The sequence below is a fragment of the Monodon monoceros genome, unplaced genomic scaffold (assembly GCF_005190385.1).
Source record: "Monodon monoceros isolate NGI ecotype Baffin Bay Population unplaced genomic scaffold, NGI_Narwhal_1 Super_Scaffold_13, whole genome shotgun sequence".
In the NCBI taxonomy this organism is placed as follows: domain Eukaryota; kingdom Metazoa; phylum Chordata; class Mammalia; order Artiodactyla; family Monodontidae; genus Monodon; species Monodon monoceros.
In genome coordinates this window covers 27,224,864-27,242,482 of record NW_021703769.1, presented here as the reverse complement: position 1 = coordinate 27,242,482, position 17,619 = coordinate 27,224,864, and the positions used below count along the sequence as shown (strand labels likewise).

General features: G+C 49.0%; 1 non-coding gene across 1 annotated transcript; it reads left to right on the top strand.

The window, feature by feature from the left end:
- Window positions 1-4,292: 4,292 nt before the first annotated feature.
- TRNAG-CCC lies at window positions 4,293-4,365 on the top strand. The gene has a single exon. It is a non-coding gene; the product is annotated as a tRNA-Gly (tRNA).
- The last annotated feature ends 13,254 nt before the right edge of the window (window positions 4,366-17,619 follow it).

The window sequence follows — 17,619 nt, the reverse complement described above, 5'->3', positions numbered from 1 at the left end:
CAAAACATACTGGCATCCCTGCAGAGAGGGGAATGAGGGGGAGAGAGGCACTGTCAGCCCCCATAGTCAGGGGAAGCCCAGGTCTGAGAGCCCTACTACCCTTGCAGGGACCAGCTGTGAGGCCTCCAGGCTATGTGACTGCTCAGTCCTCATCTGTAAAATGGGGTTAATAATAGGACGACTATTTTTACTAACTCATGGGGCTGCTAGTGAGGACTCAGGAATGGGCTTAGGACAGTGGCTGCCACAGACAGGCTCACAAGCGTTTCTGTTGTGCTGTGTGACCTTGAGCAACACACTGCCCCTCTCTGGCCCATTCCCTCATTTCTGCAACGGTGGCTAGCTGCACTATCTAAGGGGCTCCAAGCCTAATATCCTAGGATTTGTGAGGGCTACAACCCCGGTACCCTCCCCAGGACCCGCACCCCTGGCCATGGCTGAGATGGATAATTGATGCCAGCCCCTGCCTCCAGTGGACGTTGACTTCCAAAATCCCCTAATCTGCAGGGGAGGCAAAATGACACCTCCCCCAGCCCTGTGCGAGGCCAGGGAAGCCCCTCCTGCGACTTTACCTCAGCTCCTGGAATCGTCCCCCACCCCCCCCCCGGGAAGGCTAGTCCCGGCTGCCATCCACAGAGGTGCTGCTGTGCTGATTACCACTGCAAATGCAAATCCCAGGAAAGGGGGCCCAGCTGCTCATTAAAGATAATTAGCTCAGGGTCTGTCAGCTGGGAAGGCGGGCTTCTGAACGGGCTGCTCCCCCGGGCTTTGTTCTGGTGCCGCCCTCCAGAGGCCCGGCCTCCTCCTCCCTGAGCTGCAGTGGATGGTGGGCACCCACCCCTCCCCAGATCGATTCTCCCCTTTGTCCCTTGTTCCCCTACCTGAGTCTTCATGCCCCCAGGCCCCATTCCCCTCTCAGTGTACAGCTCCCCTTCTGAGCCCCACCTCCTTCTGTTCTGCCAGCTTCCTCTCTGTGCCCCCAGCCTCTCTCTGAGACCCTCTCACCCTCACCAAGTCCCTGTGTATTTCACTGAATCCTCATTCCTCTCTCTGCACTCACGTCTCCTTTGAAGCCCCTCTTCTCTCACTGAGCCCCACTCCTCTCCCTGCATCCCTCTCTCTCAGTCCACTTCCACCTCCAGCCTGCCCCCACCCCGATCCCCCCACCCCCTTGCACACCACACACTGCTCAGGTACTCACTTGGGATGCATGTGTCAACTAAAGGGCTTTTGGGGGTCACAGGGCATCTAGATAGACCCTCCACTCTGGGGTCCACACTGCCTTCTGGTAGCCACAGGGGGGCAGATTTCTGCAAAGGAGAAAGGAGAAGAGGCAGGGCTGGGGGCCCGCCTCATCAGGGAGTGATCACCCATCACCTGAACCTCGGGGCAGAGACTGGCCCATGGCTGCGAACACAAAGACTCAGCGGCCCCAGGGGACTTGTGCCAGGAGGCCTCTTGGGTCAGCAGGCCTGGCCCAGTTCCACATTTCTTCTGGGGAGGGAAGGTGAGTCTCCATAACCAGAGAGGGACGAGCAGTGGGCGTTTTAAGAGACCGATGGGGCAGTTGTGGAGACAGTACCCAGCCTGCGGCACTGCCTGCTGGACCGTGCAGAACGTGTTCCCTCTTCCTTGCCTGGAGGAGACTGAGGCTGTCTTTTCACAGGAGAGCCTGAGCTGCGATCAGACCAAGCCGAGCTCACTCCATATCCTAACTTCTTTCCACTACATCCAGGCCAGAGGGAGAGGAGAGGATGTGGGTGAGCCCTGCCCCGTCCCCCTGGACGGCACTGCCTGGTGAGAGGGGGCTGGGGGAGCAGCAACCCCAAGGAGGGCAGGATGTAGGGGGAGGGAGAGAGGAGGCAGGTGTCTGTGGGATCCTCTCTCCTCGCCTCCTCAGGCCTCTCCCCCACCCAAGTGGGCCCCTGACCCCCCCCACCCCGTTCTCATCTGGCCTCCATGTGCTCAGCCTGCACCTGAATACACACTCCCCGACGATCTGTCTTGGGCTGTCAGAGGATCAATGGGGCTCCCAAGGCCCGGCCCAGCAGGAAGCTGCAGGGTAGTCCCTAACGAGAGCTAAGAAGGAGAACAGGGTTGTGAGCCTGGGTCTGGCATCTTGTTGGGGCAGCCTCTGGAAGGCCTGGCTCCCCAGTGGGGAGACCCGGCCACTCTTTTGTGGAGGAGTCCCAGGCTGCTTTCCAGGTTTGCTTCACCTTCTAATTTTGGGGACCTGTTCCTTCCCCACTCTGGGTCTCGGTTTCCTTATTTGTGAACATGAAGGGATTGCATCTCAGGTGGAAATAAGGTTCTAAAATCAGCAAGAGATCTTTCTTTATGTGCAAATATAAAATGGTCTCCAAAATGTTAAGTGAAATAAAGCAAGATGCAGAGCAATGTGTGTATTCAGCTACATTCTGTGTGCATCTAGCTCTCAAAGAGGTACACGAGTGTATTCGCCTGCCTAGTGTATATAGTGTGCATAGAACGCTTCTGGAAGGACACAAAGAACAGCAGAAATAGGGGCGGCTGAGGGAGAGGAACTGGTGGCTGGGATGGGGTAGGAGAGAGACTCATACTCTTTTGTACTGTTGAATTATTGGTCCATGTTCATGTCTTCTTTGGTCAAATAGGAACTATGTTTAATGCAAAATATATCATCCTGCTAGGATGTACATGGGTAGGAAGTATGAAGAGAAGCAGAATATCTTCAGAGTCTCAGTGTGTCTCCCCACAGATATTTATTAATGATGAAGGGAAAAATAGTAACTCTACAGTGGGCAAAATTGGCAGAGCCCACCTTAACCAAGTGATCAAAGTGGACGTTGATAGTAGTGGGGCAAATTGACATCATATGCCCCCGATAGGAGCTCTGTGAAGTACACAGCATCACTTCTGTGGTCTTATTGCCTGAAGCACTTAATATGAATCCAATCATAAGGAAAGATTAAAAAAAAATCCAAATAGAGGGACAATTGACAAGACAAGTAGCCTATACACATTCAAAAGATGTCAAGGTCATAAAAGTCAAAGAAAAACTGAGGAGCTGTTCCACACAAAGAGACTAAAGAGTCATAAAAACTAAAGGGAATATGTATCCTTGATTGCAGGCTGGATCAGAAAAAAAAAGTTTTTTGTTTGTTTGCTTTAAAGGACATTAGTGGAATAATTGGCAACATTTCAATAGGTCTAAATGTAGACAGTAGTATTGTATCAATGTTAATGTCCTGTTTTTTGTATCTGTACTGTGGTTTTGTAAGAGAATGTCCTTATTTTTAGAAAATACACATAAAGTCATTTAGAGGTAAAGAGGCATCATGTCTGCAATTTACTCCCAGCAGTTTAGACAAAAATGTATGCAGAGACAGAATGGTAAAGCAAGGGTAATAAAATGTTAACATTTGAGGAACCTGGATGAAGGGCACACAGGAATTCTTTGTACTATTTTTGCAACCTTTCTGCAAGCCTGAAATTGTTTCAAAATAAAAAGTCAAGTAGAGACTTGGCAGAACTAACATTTAGTGGGCATACTTGGTGTCCAGATGCTGTGCTAAGTGCCTGGTACACACGGTCAGATTTCATCCACATAACAGCCCCATGAGAAAGGTGTGACTATCTCCCCTTTGGGCAGATGAGGACACCGCGGCACAGAATGAAGCAATTTGTCCAAGGTCACCCAGCTGGAAGGAGTGATGCCAGGGACTCTTCTTCAACAACATTCTATAGCTCTAGGAACGAAGGGCCTGGGAATCAGAATTCTAGGCTATGAATTGAGGGCTGTGAATTGTTTTCTCAGCACTGAGATTTTGCTGCTATTGGAAAAGTAGCCTGATGTCATTATTCACCCTTCCATCAAGCATTCATTCATTAATTTATCTGTCCAACAACATGTATCAAGCACCTCCTCTCAACCAGCCACTGAAGCTATAAAGGTGAAATGGGATGATCTCTGCCCTTATGGAGTACCCACCACGTGCCAGGCTCTGGGTTTGGCAGGGGGACTAACAGAGATGAGCCAGACCCAGTTTCTGCCCTCCAGAGGCTCATTGGCCATCAGGGGAGACCCGCAGGTAAGCCAACCAAACCAGAAAAGAGAAGTGCAAAGGGCTGTGGGAGCCCAAAGGAGTGGAAGGCAGGAAAAAGTTTCACCTAGGAGAGAACCTTTAGTGGGATTTGATGGATGTGTAGGAGTTCCTGAAATGAAGAAAGAGGGAAAGGGCATCCTTTTTTTTTTTTTTTTCTGCTTTGTAGTTCCCTTTTTCTTTTTCATTTAAAAAAATTGAGGTGGAACTTCCCTGGTAGTCCAGTGGTTAAGACTCCGTGCTCCCAACGCAGGGGGCCCAGGTTCGAATCCTGGTCAGGGAACTAGATCCCGCGTGCCGCAACTAAAAGAAGATCCCACGTGCCGCAGTGAAGCCCTGGCACAGCCAAATAAATGAATAAATATATTTTTAAAAAAGGTGGTCGATATCATCCTTATTTTCTTTTAATTGAGGTATATTTGACATATAACTTTATATTAGTTTCAGGTGTACAGCATAATGATTTGATATATGTATACATTGCAAAATGATCACAATAAGTCTAGTTAACGTCTGTCACCTTAACATAGTTATAAAATCTTTTTTCTTGTGATGAGAACTTTTAAGGTCTACTCTCTTAGCAACTTTCAAATATGCAATACAGTATTATTAACTATAGTCACCACGCTGTACATTACATCCCCAGGACTTATTTATTTCATAACTGGAAGTTTGTGCCCTTTGACCTCCTTCACCCATTTCTCCCACACCCATCCCCTTAGCCTCTTGCCTCTGGCAACCACCAATCTGTTCCCTGTGTCTATGAGCTTTTTTAGGTTTTTGTTTTTTTTAGATTACACCTCTGAGTGAGATCACATGGTACGTGTCTCTCTCTGTCTGACTTATTTCACTTAGCATAATGCCCTCGAAGTCCATCCATGTTATTGCAAGTGGCAAGATTTCATTCTTTTTTAATGGCTGAATAATATTCCATCATATGTATACCACATTTTCTTTATTTATTCATCCATCAGTGGACACTTAGGTTGTTTCCACATCTTGGCTACTATAAATAATGCTGCAATGAGGAAAGGGCACTCTTGACTGAGGAATCAGCACAAGCAAAGGCTCAAAGGTAGGGACAAGTGGGTCCTGGGGACAGGGTATGACCTGGGATGACTGGAACACGGTTGGAAGGGTCAGGAAACAAGACTGAAGAAGCAGCCAAGCCCAGCTGGGAAGGGCCTTAGATGCCCAGAGTCATTATGATTATGCCCCAGGAGACCAGCTAAAGACTTTTTCCTGGGGGGGGGAGGTGCTAAAAATAGGGGTGGGAGAGTGGGAGGTAAGAGCTATTGGGTGTAAGATAAACAACCAGGATGTATTGTACAACGTGGGCGATATAAACAATATTTTGTAATAACTGTAAATGGAGTGTAACCTTGAAAAATTGTATTAAAATTAAAATTTTTTTAATAAAATAAAAAGTAAAAAACTTTTAATTAAACAATAAAAATAAAATACTTTTCCCTTCTTCTCTACCCTTCTTCTTCCTCTTCCTCCTCTGCCACCACCTCCTCCTCCTCATTCCCCCTTCTTCTCCTTTCTCTCCTTTTTCTTTTCTTTTCCCCTTCTCCTTCTCCTCCTCCCCCTTTCCCCCACCACCTCCTCCTCTCCCTCCCCGCTTCTACTTCTTCTCTCCTTCCTTTTTGTATCGGTGCAGAGAATGGAGTTAATCCCATTTCTCAAATCATAGCTCATTGTCATCACAGGCTTCATTGTATTTTTTTCCCATTTTTCTCCTCAATCCCCACTCTTCTTCCCCCTACCTGAAACCATGGTGGGCACCCACTTGTGTGGGACTGCTACATCGTGGTGCAAGCAGCATGCGGTGGTGGCAAAGCACAAGGACTCTGGACTTCGACTGTTGGATTCAAAGCCTGGGTCCACCTCCTAGCAGCTCTGTGACCTTAGGCAAGTCACTTAACCTCTCTGTGCCTCCATTTCTTAATCTCTGTAAGATGGTGGTAATATTAGTAGTACCTACCTCACAGGACAGTTTTGAAGATTAAATAAGTTATTACTTGAGAAACACTTAGAATTGTGTAAGTATCAATTTACTAACTAAATCTCAATCAAATAAACAGCTGATGTACTTGCATATACTTTCATCCTTGTAGAAAGTGCTTACATTGTAGCCTCTTCTTTTCTATCGACTCCCTCCCTCTAAGCGCTCTCATCCAGTCTTTCGATGCCCAGTGTGTATCCCCAGACCAGGTCTCACCCCTGAAGTGCTGCCTCCATGTTTCCCAAGGATGTCTATCAGCGACTCAGACCAAATCTGTCCCAAACCTGCTGCAGCCAGCCTCCCCCAACCCAGCCTTCCTTCCCTTCCATCAGACCTAAAAGCTCAAAGTCATTCTGGACTTGTCCCCTGCTCTCACATTTAGCAGTGGATATCAGCAAATCATGTTGGATCTACCTACAGAATAGATCCAGGATGCAGCCACTTCCTCCCACCATCACTCGCCAAGCCTCCCTCATCTCCCACAGGGATTGGTCAGCAGCAGTTTCGCTGGTCTTTGCCTCTACTCCCTTCTCTCCTCCACTCAGTAGCCAGAAGGATTGTCTCAAAGTCTAAATCTGATTGTGTCTCTGCTCAAAACCCCCAGTAAGTAAGTGCCATTGGGGAAAAATGTTAGAATAAATGCCCACTCCCTTTCAATGACCACCAGGCCCTCAGGGATCTGTTCCTCCACTTCCTTCTCCTTGTTCCCTCCTCCCCTTCCCCTCATTCACTCCACCGCAGCAACACCTGCCTCTTTGCTGTGCCTCCCAGGCACTCTGCCACCTCAGGGCCTTTGCACTTGCCACTCCTTTTGCCCGGATTCCTCTTCCTTCAAGTCTGTTCTCAGTTGTCAACTTCTCACCGAGGCTTCTCCTGGCCACCCTACCCAAAAGTTTGTACCTTCTTCTCTTCTTAATTTTTCTCCTGACTTACTTACTTTTCTTAATTGTCTGTTACAAAGAGAGGGCACATTTCCTAGGTGTCAGGATATTTGTCACTTTTGCTCATGGCTGTTTCCCCAGTGCCTGAACAGTGCCTGGCACACAGTAGGCCCTCGATAAAGATTTGTTGAATGAATAAAAGGAAGATTCAGTTCCTGGAACCACGTACAGTTTGGAAATAAATGAAAAAAGGGAGGAAGAGAAGGAAGACAGCTAGGCGGACAGGCTCAGAAGTCATGCAAAAGAACACCAGAATCTCAAGATGCCAGGGACTCTTCAGGACTCACGTTCAGGAACCTCCCTCCTAGTCCCTGGGGATGCTGTCCTCCAGGGAGCAGGTACCATCCGGATCCAGGGGCCCACCCATTCTGGACCAGAACCCCCTGAGGCTGAGGCAGCTATGAACACATACCCCAGCTCTACAGCCCGTCCCAGGGCCCAGGAGTCCAGAGAGACAGACGCCCTTTTGAATTCACCATATTTCCATCCTCTGATGTTCCTGGGAAAGTACAAGGTGCTGGTTTGGAAAGACCCTCCTGTCCCTCGCTGGAGTTGGGCTGTGACTCCAGACCTCAGCTTCTGGGGTTTAGTGTCCAGGCACCTGGAAGGAGATGCAGGGCGAGAGCTGTGAGCTGCTGAAACACGGCAGGACCCCACTGGGGCCTGGAGCTGGGCTAGGGAGCCAAATGGGGGGAGGCGGGACGTCTTAAAGCCATCAGGGCTGAGGGACAGGGGGCTGGGGAAGTAACTGAGGACACCAGGATGCTCTCGCTGGTGAGGGCCTTCAGAAGAGTGGCTGTCAGCCTTCCCTTTACCTTCCTTTCTCCATGTCCTTCTCGTTCCTCCTCCTCCGCCCCCCACCCCATCTCTAAAGCTGGGGTACCACCAAGGCAGCGTGGGTCAGTGGTTAGACAGTCGGGCTCTAGAGCCAGTCTCTTCTGGCTCAAATCTCACTCCCTCATTTGCTAGTCCCATGACAAGTTACTTACCCTCTCTGTAACAAGAGGAGCATAGTAGTGTCTACTTCCGAGGGTTAATGAGTGGCTGAAATGAGAAAATGCATGTGCCAGCTTAGAACACGCCCATCACGTAGTAAGGGCTCAGTAAATGGTAGCTATTCCCCTCCAAACAAAATCTCCCGTGGAGACCAAGCTAGGACATAGGGAAAGAACAGGGGCTCTGCTGAAAGCTGAAGATCTCTCCTCTCTACCTTGCTGTGGCCACTGAGGCCCCTCTCAAAAGCTGAATAAAAGTCACCCCAAAATTCATCTAATGTTTTTACCATGCAGATGGGGAAACTCAGGCCCAAAGCGAGGAAGCTATTCTCAGCCATTCCTAATACACCACTTTTTGCGGAGGACCTACTGTGTTTCAGGCCCTATGCTAGGTTTGTGGGGGGGCGGTGCGGGTACGGGGAGGAAATCTCATCTCATGGAGCTGCTCTCCAGCTCAGGGAAAGGACCATAGAACCGAAGGCTGACCAAGCACACTAGGTACTAGAAGGAAAAATCGAGGGAGCACCAATAGAGGCCAGCTTTGGGGAGCTCTGGGGGGACAGAGAGCCCGAGAGCTAGGAGGGGTGACCAGCGAGGTGACATTACAGTTGAGATTTCAAAGAACAAAAAGTTGCCACGTGGGCTTCCCTGGTGGCGCAGTGGTTGAGAGTCCGCCTGCCGATGCAGGGGACACGGGTTCGTTCCCCGGTCCGGGAAGATCCCACATGCCGCGGAGCGGCTGGGCCCGTGGGCCATGGCCGCTGAGCCTGCGCATCCAGAGCCTGTGCTCTGCAACAGGAGAGGCCACAACAGTGAGAGGCCCGCGTACCGCAAAAAAAAAAAGTTGCCACGTGAAGAGGAGTAGAGGGTGACTAGATGTTACGAACACTGTTGTTTGTAACAGCAAAACCCAGAAACAACCCAAATGTCTACCGACGTGGAGCTCTGGATAATACACTGTGGTTTATTAATATAATAGAACACTGTACAGCAGCCACAAGGACTTGCAGCCGCCTGCCTCAACACAGATGCATCTCCAAAGCATGCCGTGGAAGAAAAAAAGGCAAGTGAGATAGGATACATATTATAAATACAAATGTACGTATTATGTAATGGACACTTTCTATACACTTTTGAGAATTAAATACAGTCATCCTATACATTTTATAAGGATTTATACCGATACAATAGTAAAAGTTAAAACATTCCTGGGAATAATAGGTATCAATAGAGGGGTTTCCTTGGAGTGGAGAGGGAAGGGATACCAGGGGCCTTCTGTATTAGCTATCTATTCTGCATAACAAATAACCTCATAACATGGCGTTTTAAAACAGCAGTAGTCATTTATTATATCTCACAGCTTTCATGGGTCAGGAATTGGGGAGTGATTTAGCTGGTGGTTCTGGTCCTCGGGAGTTTTCCTTCGGATGTCAACTGGGGCTGCAGTCATCTGAAGGCCTGACTGGGGCTGGGGAGTCTGCTGCCAAAGGGGCTCATTTGCATGGCTGGCAAGTTGGTGCTGGTTGTTGGCCAGGGGTGGGAGGGAGAGGAGAAGAGAGGGACTCGGTTCCTCTCTATGTGACCTGGATGCCATCACAGCATGGAGACTGGACTCCAAAAGAGAGCATTGACAGACAGACATCTGGGCTGAAGCTGTATCCTTTTTAGGACCTAGCCTCAACTTCCACCCCATTCTCTTCATCAGAAGGGAGTCACTAAGCCCCGCCCACACTCAAAGGTATGGGGAATCAGGTGCCCCCTTCTGAAGGAAAGAGTTTCAAAGAATTCGTGGACATATTTTAAAACCACTACTCTCTCTTGGGACTTCCCTGGCGGTCCAGTGGTTAAGACTCCATGCTTCCACTGCTAGGAGCACGGGTTCCACCCCCAGTTGTGGAACTATAGATCCTGCAAGCCACAGGGTGCAGTCGGAAAAAAAAAATGCTCTCAATTGTGTTTCACATTTTCTTCCTTAAACTGGGTGATAAGAACTGGGTTTTGTTATATTATTCTCTGTAGCTCTTTGGGTGTTTAAAAACACAGCTGGGGGGCTTCCCTGGTGGCGCAGTGGTTAAGAACCCGCCTGCCAATGCAGCAGACACACGTTTGAGCCCTGGTCCGGGAAGATCCCACATGCCACGGAGCAACTAAGCCTGTACACCACAACTACTAAGCCTGCGCTCTAGAGCCCATGAGCCACAACTACTGAAGCCCACGCGTCTAGAGCCCATGCTCCTCAACAAGAGAAGCCACTGCAATGAGAAGCCCGTGCACCGTGACAAAGAGTAATCCCTGCTTGCAGCAACTAGAGAAAGCCCGCACATAGCAACGAAGACCCAACACAGCCAAAAATAAATAAATTATAAAAATAATAATTAAAAAATAAATAAATAAAAACACAGCTGGAGATGGGGAGTGGAGAAGGGGAGCAGTGATGGGTGAGTGGTGGAGAAGGCAAGGGAGGCAGCCAGTGAGGGCAGAGAGGTGGGCACTGCCCAACCACACAGGGTCTTGTTGGCCAAGGTCCTGTCATGGGTGGGGCAGAGTCAGAGCCCTGAGCAGGTCAGGGTGGGCTCTGCTTTCCCTCCAAGCCCCCGCACCTGCCACAGGCCTGCCTGGAGAAGATGGTTCCAGTGTGGGTGGTGATCCCTTCTCTGAATACACCTCCTGGGTGCCAGCTCTTCTGAAGTCTCCCATCCACTCCTGTCCCCTAATACCTGGCCCTTTTCCCCAGAAACACCCACTTGTATTAGTTTCTGCAATATACTTCCACAGAGATACCATTCATTTATAAGCATATATGAAAATACATACACTTTTACTTCTCCCCACAAATGGAGGCATATTATACACACGCTTCTATATCACTTTTTCCCCTATTCAATACACTTTGGCGATTCTTCTTTTTTTTTAAGTTTTTTAAAAATTTTACTTATTTAATTTTTTAAAAATATTTATTTATTTATTTTGGCTGCGTTGGGTCTTTGTTGCTGCACATGGGCTTTGTCTGGTTGCGGCGAGCGGGGGCTACTCTTCGTTGTGGTGCGCCGGCTTCTCGTTGCAGTGGCTTCTCTTGTTGCGGAGCACGGGCTCCAGGCGCACGGGCTTCAGTAGTTGCAGCACGTGGGCTCAGTAGCTGTGGCTCGTGGGCTCTAGAGCGCAGGCTCAATAGTTGTGGCGCGCGGGCTTAGTTGCTCCGCAGCGTGTGGGATCTTCCCGGACCAGGGCTTGAACCCGTGTCCCCTGCATTGGCAGGCGGATTCTTAACCACTGCGCCACCAGGGAAGCCCTATTTATTTAATTTATTTATTTTTGTCTGCATTGGGTCTTCGTTGCCGCGTGCGGGTTTTCTCTAGTTGCGGCGAACGGAGGCTATTCTTCGTGGCGGTGCACGGGCTTCTCATTGCGGTGGCTTCTCTTGTTGTGGAGCACGGGCTCTAGGTGCATGGGCTCAGCAGTTGTGACTCACAGGCTCTAGAGTGCAGGCTCAGAAGTTGTGGCACACGGGCTTAGTTGCTCCGTGGCATGTGGGATCTTCCTGGACCAGGGCTTGAGCCCGTGTCCTCTGTATTAGGCAGGCGGATTCTTAACCACTGCGCCACCAGGGAAGTCCCACTTTGGTGATTTTTAAATATTAGTACATAGCAAGCTTCTCCATCTTTTCCGTGGCTTCGTCATCCTGTGAATGTGCTGCAATTTTTTCAACCAATCCCTATTTATAGACATTTGTTTTGTTTACTTTTATTACTATATTTTAAGCTTCAAATGTAGAGAGTTGAGTTAAACAAAAAAACACTCCTCAGTTCATGGCCGATTGTCAATCTTGACCCCACGTGCCCCTCCTTTGTTTTATTTCTCTCCCTCTATTCCCTTTTATCTCATTTCCCCTTCCCATTTTCTGCACCTCTGTAGACCCATTCTGATGGGTTCCATGTGTGTTCTTTGGGGTGTGAGTCTTCTTGTAGAACATAACGAACACAGTGTGCCTGCATGTGTATTGTTGCTTTCTGTGTATGCATTTTTAATTTATGTGTGCTCTAGTGTCCATTCTCTGTTTAATATCGATCCAGCTTGTGGCTTGACCTGTGACTTCTAATTGCTGACTAGGACTCCTTGGTTTGCATCCACATTTTCCTCTCTACTTTTCCAGTGATGAGCACCTGGGTGGTCTCAAAGTCTCTACCACCACAACAGCACTGCCATGTCCTTGGATGGGCCGGTATGAGAATTTTGTCTGGACAAATAGGAGTCGTTCATAGGGTATATGTATTCTGGTTATCTTTTGTACCACAAAAAAAATTACCCTCAACTTAGAGGCTTAAAACAACACTTTGTCTTGTTTGTGATTTTGTGGGTCAGGAATTCACAAAGGGCTTGGCTAGGCAGCTCATCTCTGAACCATATGGTGTCGGCTGAGACAGCTGGGGCTGGAGGTTCCCTTCCAAGATGGCATCTTGTCTCATGTCTGCAGCCTTCATATGCCTGGCTGCTCTCTCTCTCTTTCCCTCTCTCTCAATCTCTCTCTCTTTCTCTGCTTCCCCACCCTTGGCATCTCACACTAAAGGACACCTCTCCATAGCTACCTGGACTTCCTTGCAGCATGGCAGTCTCACAGTGGTTGGACTTCTTTCACAGCAGCTGGCTTCTCCCCAAGTAATCATTCCAAGAAAGAGGAAATGGAAGCTGCTAGTCTTTTAAGATCTGGTCCTAGAAACTGACACAACATCTCTTCTGGTGAAGACAGTCATGGGCCAGCACAGATTCAGAGAGCAGGTGCATAGACATCACCTCTCAATGGGAGCAATGTCAAAGAATTGGTGGCCATCTTTTACACACTCTGATATATATATCAGATATATATTTACCATGACAGATTGTTCTCCAGATGGCAGCTCCAGGACCCACTCCCCCAGCACTGTCTCCACATCCCCACCCACACTTGGCTGAATCCAGCCTGGTCGGTTCTCCTGTTACACACAGCTAACGTTCACTTCCCCCATATGCAAGTGTGAATGTAGGAAAAAGTCCCAGAAGAAGACATGCTAGTCAAAGGATATGTGCACTTGCAATTTTGACAGATATTGCCAACCCTTCAATCAACCCTGAGCTCCATCTCTTCATAACAGATCCAGAATCTTAGCACGTCTCACCACCTCTACCATCACCATTCTGGTACCAGTCACCCTCCTTCCTGGGCTCCCAGCTTCTGCCCCGGCCCCCACAGTCCATTCTCCACATGCAGTCAGAAGCATCCCCTTAAAACCTGAGTGAGATTCTGTTCCTCCTTTGCTCAGAAGCCTCTGACGGTCTCCCACATTACTCAGAGTAAAACATTCTTGCAATGACTCTGAAGCCCTATGTGTCTGATCCCATGACCTCTCTCACCTGGTTCCTTCTCCCCTCTCCTTCTCTGTCCCACAGAGTTTTGAAAACACTAGGCATGTTCCCATCCGAACTCCTGGCAGGAATTTGAACCACCCAAGCATGTTCCCATCCGAACTCCTGGCAGGAATTTGAACCACCCAAGCACGCTCCCATCCCAGGGCCTTTGCACTTAACTTTTCCTCTACCCGAAATGCTCTCTCCCTGCACGTCTCCATGTCTCCTCCTTACTCCATCTGTGCCTCAAATCAAACACCACCCCTCCCACTCAGGCTCTTCTCTTTATCCTGCTTTGGTTTCTTCATAACATTTCTTCCTCCACAACATGCGGTGTATCAAGTTGTGTGTTCGTTTATTGTCTGTCTCCTCTCCAGATCACGTGTGGGGCAGAGGCAAGTCATCAGCCCTGCTCAGCACCTGTCGTTAAGGAAGAGCTCTACAAATATATCTGGGATATTTGTGGAATCCAACCACGCTCCATAGATATTTGTGCCAGTTTGCACCCCACCAGCAATGTACAGACCTCAGTAACTTAAATTAATCCAAATGCACTCCCAGATACATATCCTTTAAGTTCATTCTTCCCATGCTCAAGAATCTTCAAGGACTCCCTATTACCTTGCTTAGTACATCTCAAACTGGAGCCCAAGACCTTTTTAATACCAGGACTAAGTGTTTTCCCAGCTCTCTAGAAAGAAGTTCATGGATGAGATTTTCTCAGTGTTGAGTTTTTCCTTTATCTATTTTTCTAACGTTATTGGCATGGACTCCCATTTAACTGAAAAAATCCCTAAGAGATTAAAGGGGATAGCTCACAAACAGTGAGTTCACTGGTTTGGGCTTCTAATGCTGTGATGAAGCGAATCCCAATTCAGCCCCAATAAACATCACAACTGATAACTTGGACCAAGTGCGCTCTCCTGGCTGAGCCTCAGTTTACCCGTTGGTGGAATGAACAGAATAACACTGTCCCATACGGTCCTCTTGCTGCTTGCTAAGTGCCGGGCACAGGGCCAGGTACTGGGCACATTTTAACTCACTCAATCCTTGTGGCAATTGTAAGAGGCACGTACAATTATTCTCCATTCTCAGATGAGGAAACTGAGGCCTAGAACAATTAAATAATATGTCTACATGTCCATAGCTGGGGAGTGGTGAGGCTTGGATTTGAACTCCCCACACCCCACTCCTAGGCTGCACAAAGTCATGTGGCTGAAGTTGTGCTGTGTCAAGTCCATGGTCCTCTCTGGGGTGTGAACCAAGGTTTCTGGGCTCTCAAATGGCTTTTCAATAACATTCTAATCTCTATCATTATTGGAATAATTACCATTAATAACAGCTAACAACTATTGTATGTCTACTGAACACTTAGAATTTCCTCCACATTTTGAATCTCTCAAAAACCCTAGAAGTTAATGACTCACTTAACCCTGTTTCACAGGTGAAGAGACAGAGCTCAGTGGTGGAGCTGGGATTTGGTCCCTGTGCCTCTTACACACCACGGGTCCATGCAGCACCTCTGTTTACCAGGGACTTTTTTTTTTTTTTGGCCACACCTCACAGCTTGTGGGATCTTAGTTCCCTGACCAGGGATTGAACCCGGGCCCTCAGCAGTAAAAGCGAGGAGTCCTAACCACTGGACCACCAGGAATTCCCTACCAGGGCCTTTCATGCCATCATCTCATTGGACTTCACGGTCACTCCCTGAAGTCCATACTCCTATCATTTCCATTTTGCTGACAAGAAAACTGAGGTGCAGTGCCCTGCTCGAGGCCACGCACAGCTCTTTGCAGCCAATCTATCCTGCCTCACTTCCCCAGCAGCATCCAGGATGTCACAGCTGGAAGGCACCCGATTTATAGCGCAGGAAGGAGCAAATCAAGGCCTCTGGGGCGCTGGGCAGTGTTCTCAGGCAGTTGCCCAGAGATCCTGTTTACTGGCAGGGCCGGAGGCACACCAGACCAGGAAGGAGGGAGGCCCGGGAGACGCCCCGTATTTGCATCTTCAAAGCCTTGTCCTGCGCTCTCCCATCCTCAGGACTCCCCAGAGGGGCAGCAAGCTGTCACTTCCATGGAATGTCCTCCTGCCTGACCACACTGACTCAACCTGGCCTCTCCACTACTGCTCCTTCCTGAGCCCCATCTGCTTCCCCACCTGGACAACCCCATATCTGGCCTCCTGCAGCTCATCCATTTACTCAGCAAAGCACTCTTGAGTGGTAGCTACTATTTTAGGCACTGGGGATACATTCACAAGTAAACAGTAATCCCTGCCCTAGAGTGTTGATATTCTGGGGTGGAGAAAAGACAATAAATAAAAAACACACTAAGTAAAATGTATAGTATGTTTGGCAGTTATAAGGACCATGACAAAATAAAAAAAGAGAGCAAGGCTAGTGGTTTGGGAGTGGGGATGGAAGGCCATGGTGTTAAACAGGGCAGGCCTCACTGAGAAGGTGACATCTGTGCAGAGACCTGAACCAGGCAGCACCTGGAGGAAGTGTTCCAGGCAGTGGAGCACTGTCCACAGCATGTGGACACACTGAGGTGGAGGGTCTTGTGTATGAGAAGCAGCAAGAGGCCAGTGTGGCTGGAGAGAAGTCAGTGAGGGGAGAGCGTAGGAGTTAGGACACAGTGGTAAGAGAGAGGGTAGGAGAGGGGACAGATCACATGGGGCCTGTGGGTCATTGTACGGATTCAGCTTTTGCTCCTAGTGAGCTGGGAGCCAAGGGAAGGTTTTGAGGAGAGGAGGGACACAATCTGACTTGTGCATTATAGGACTTCTCTGGCTGCTGTGTCAAGAGCACATGGCAGAGGGGAAAGGGAGGAACCCGGCAGCTCTTGAGGGGACCATTGCAATAATCCTGGCAAGAAATGAAGATGACTTGCCCAGCATGGTAGCACTATTCCAGTTACCACTGCTGCAGAACAAACCGCCCCAAAAGTCAGTGGCTTAAAGCAACTACTATTTTGTGATGCTCATGAATTCAGAGCAGGTATGGTGTGGATAGCTTGTCTCTGCTGTGTGGTATCTTGAGCGTCAGCTGGGAAGACTCAGAGATCGATATGAATTAACAATTGAGGGCTGGAATCATCTGGAGGTCACCGGACTGGGACGACTTGAAGACTAAGACTGCCTGCAGGAGCACCTGCACATGACCTCCTCACACGGGCTGGGCTTCCTCATCGTATGGCGGTCTCAGAGCATTCAGACTTCTTACTCAACAGCTCAGGGCTCCAAGAATGGGTGTTCCAGTAAACAAGCTGAAGCTGCATAGCCCTTCATGACCCAGCCTCGGAAGTCACGTAGAGCCACTTCTGCCACGCTCTATTGGTTAAAGGAGTCACAAACCCACCCAGACTCAAGTAGAAAGGACATGGACGCGACCTCTCAATGGGGCCATATTCTAAAACCACCACAAGCACTTAGCATCTTCATGGCAGATTGAAAGTTTCTTGTGCTGGCTGATGCCGGAAGCACAGGGAAGAGCCACATCAAAAGTGATTTTGTGGGCTTCCCTGGTGGCGCAGTGGTTAAGAACCCGCCTGCCAACGCAGGGGACACGGGTTCGAGCCCTGGTCCAGGAAGATCCCATGTGCCGCGGAGCAACTAAGCCCGTGCGCCACAACTACTGAGCCTGTGCTCTAGAGCCCACGAGCCACAACTACTGAAGCCCGCGTGCCTAGAGCCTGTGCTCCGCAACAAGAGAAGCCACGGCAATGAGAAGCCCACGCACTGCAACAAAGGGTAGCCCCCGCTTGCTGCTACTAGAGAACATCCGCGTGCAGCAATGAAGACCCAACGCAGCCAAAAATAAAAACAAATAAATAAGTTTATACAAAAGTGATTTTGCTCACCCAGGGCTCACAGCCCAATGACCAAAACAGGTACCTCTCAGGGGTGTAGGCAGCCAGAGAGGAGGCCCAACCCAGCTTGGCAAATCAAGGCAGGCTTCCTAGAGGAGGCAATGCATGAGCTGAGTCTTAAAGAGTGAGGGAGTCAACCAAGAGAAATAGGAGAGGGCAACCCAGGACAGGGAGAATTAGGGATGCTCACATTGAGAGGCAGGAGAGTGAATGCTTGAGAGACGGGATCTGGGTTTGTGTCTTGCACTGCCACTCCTAGTGGGTGACACTGGGCAGGCCACCTCGGCTCTCTGAGCCTCCGTTTATTATAAAATAGGAGTGATAATAATTGCACTGCCTTCAAGG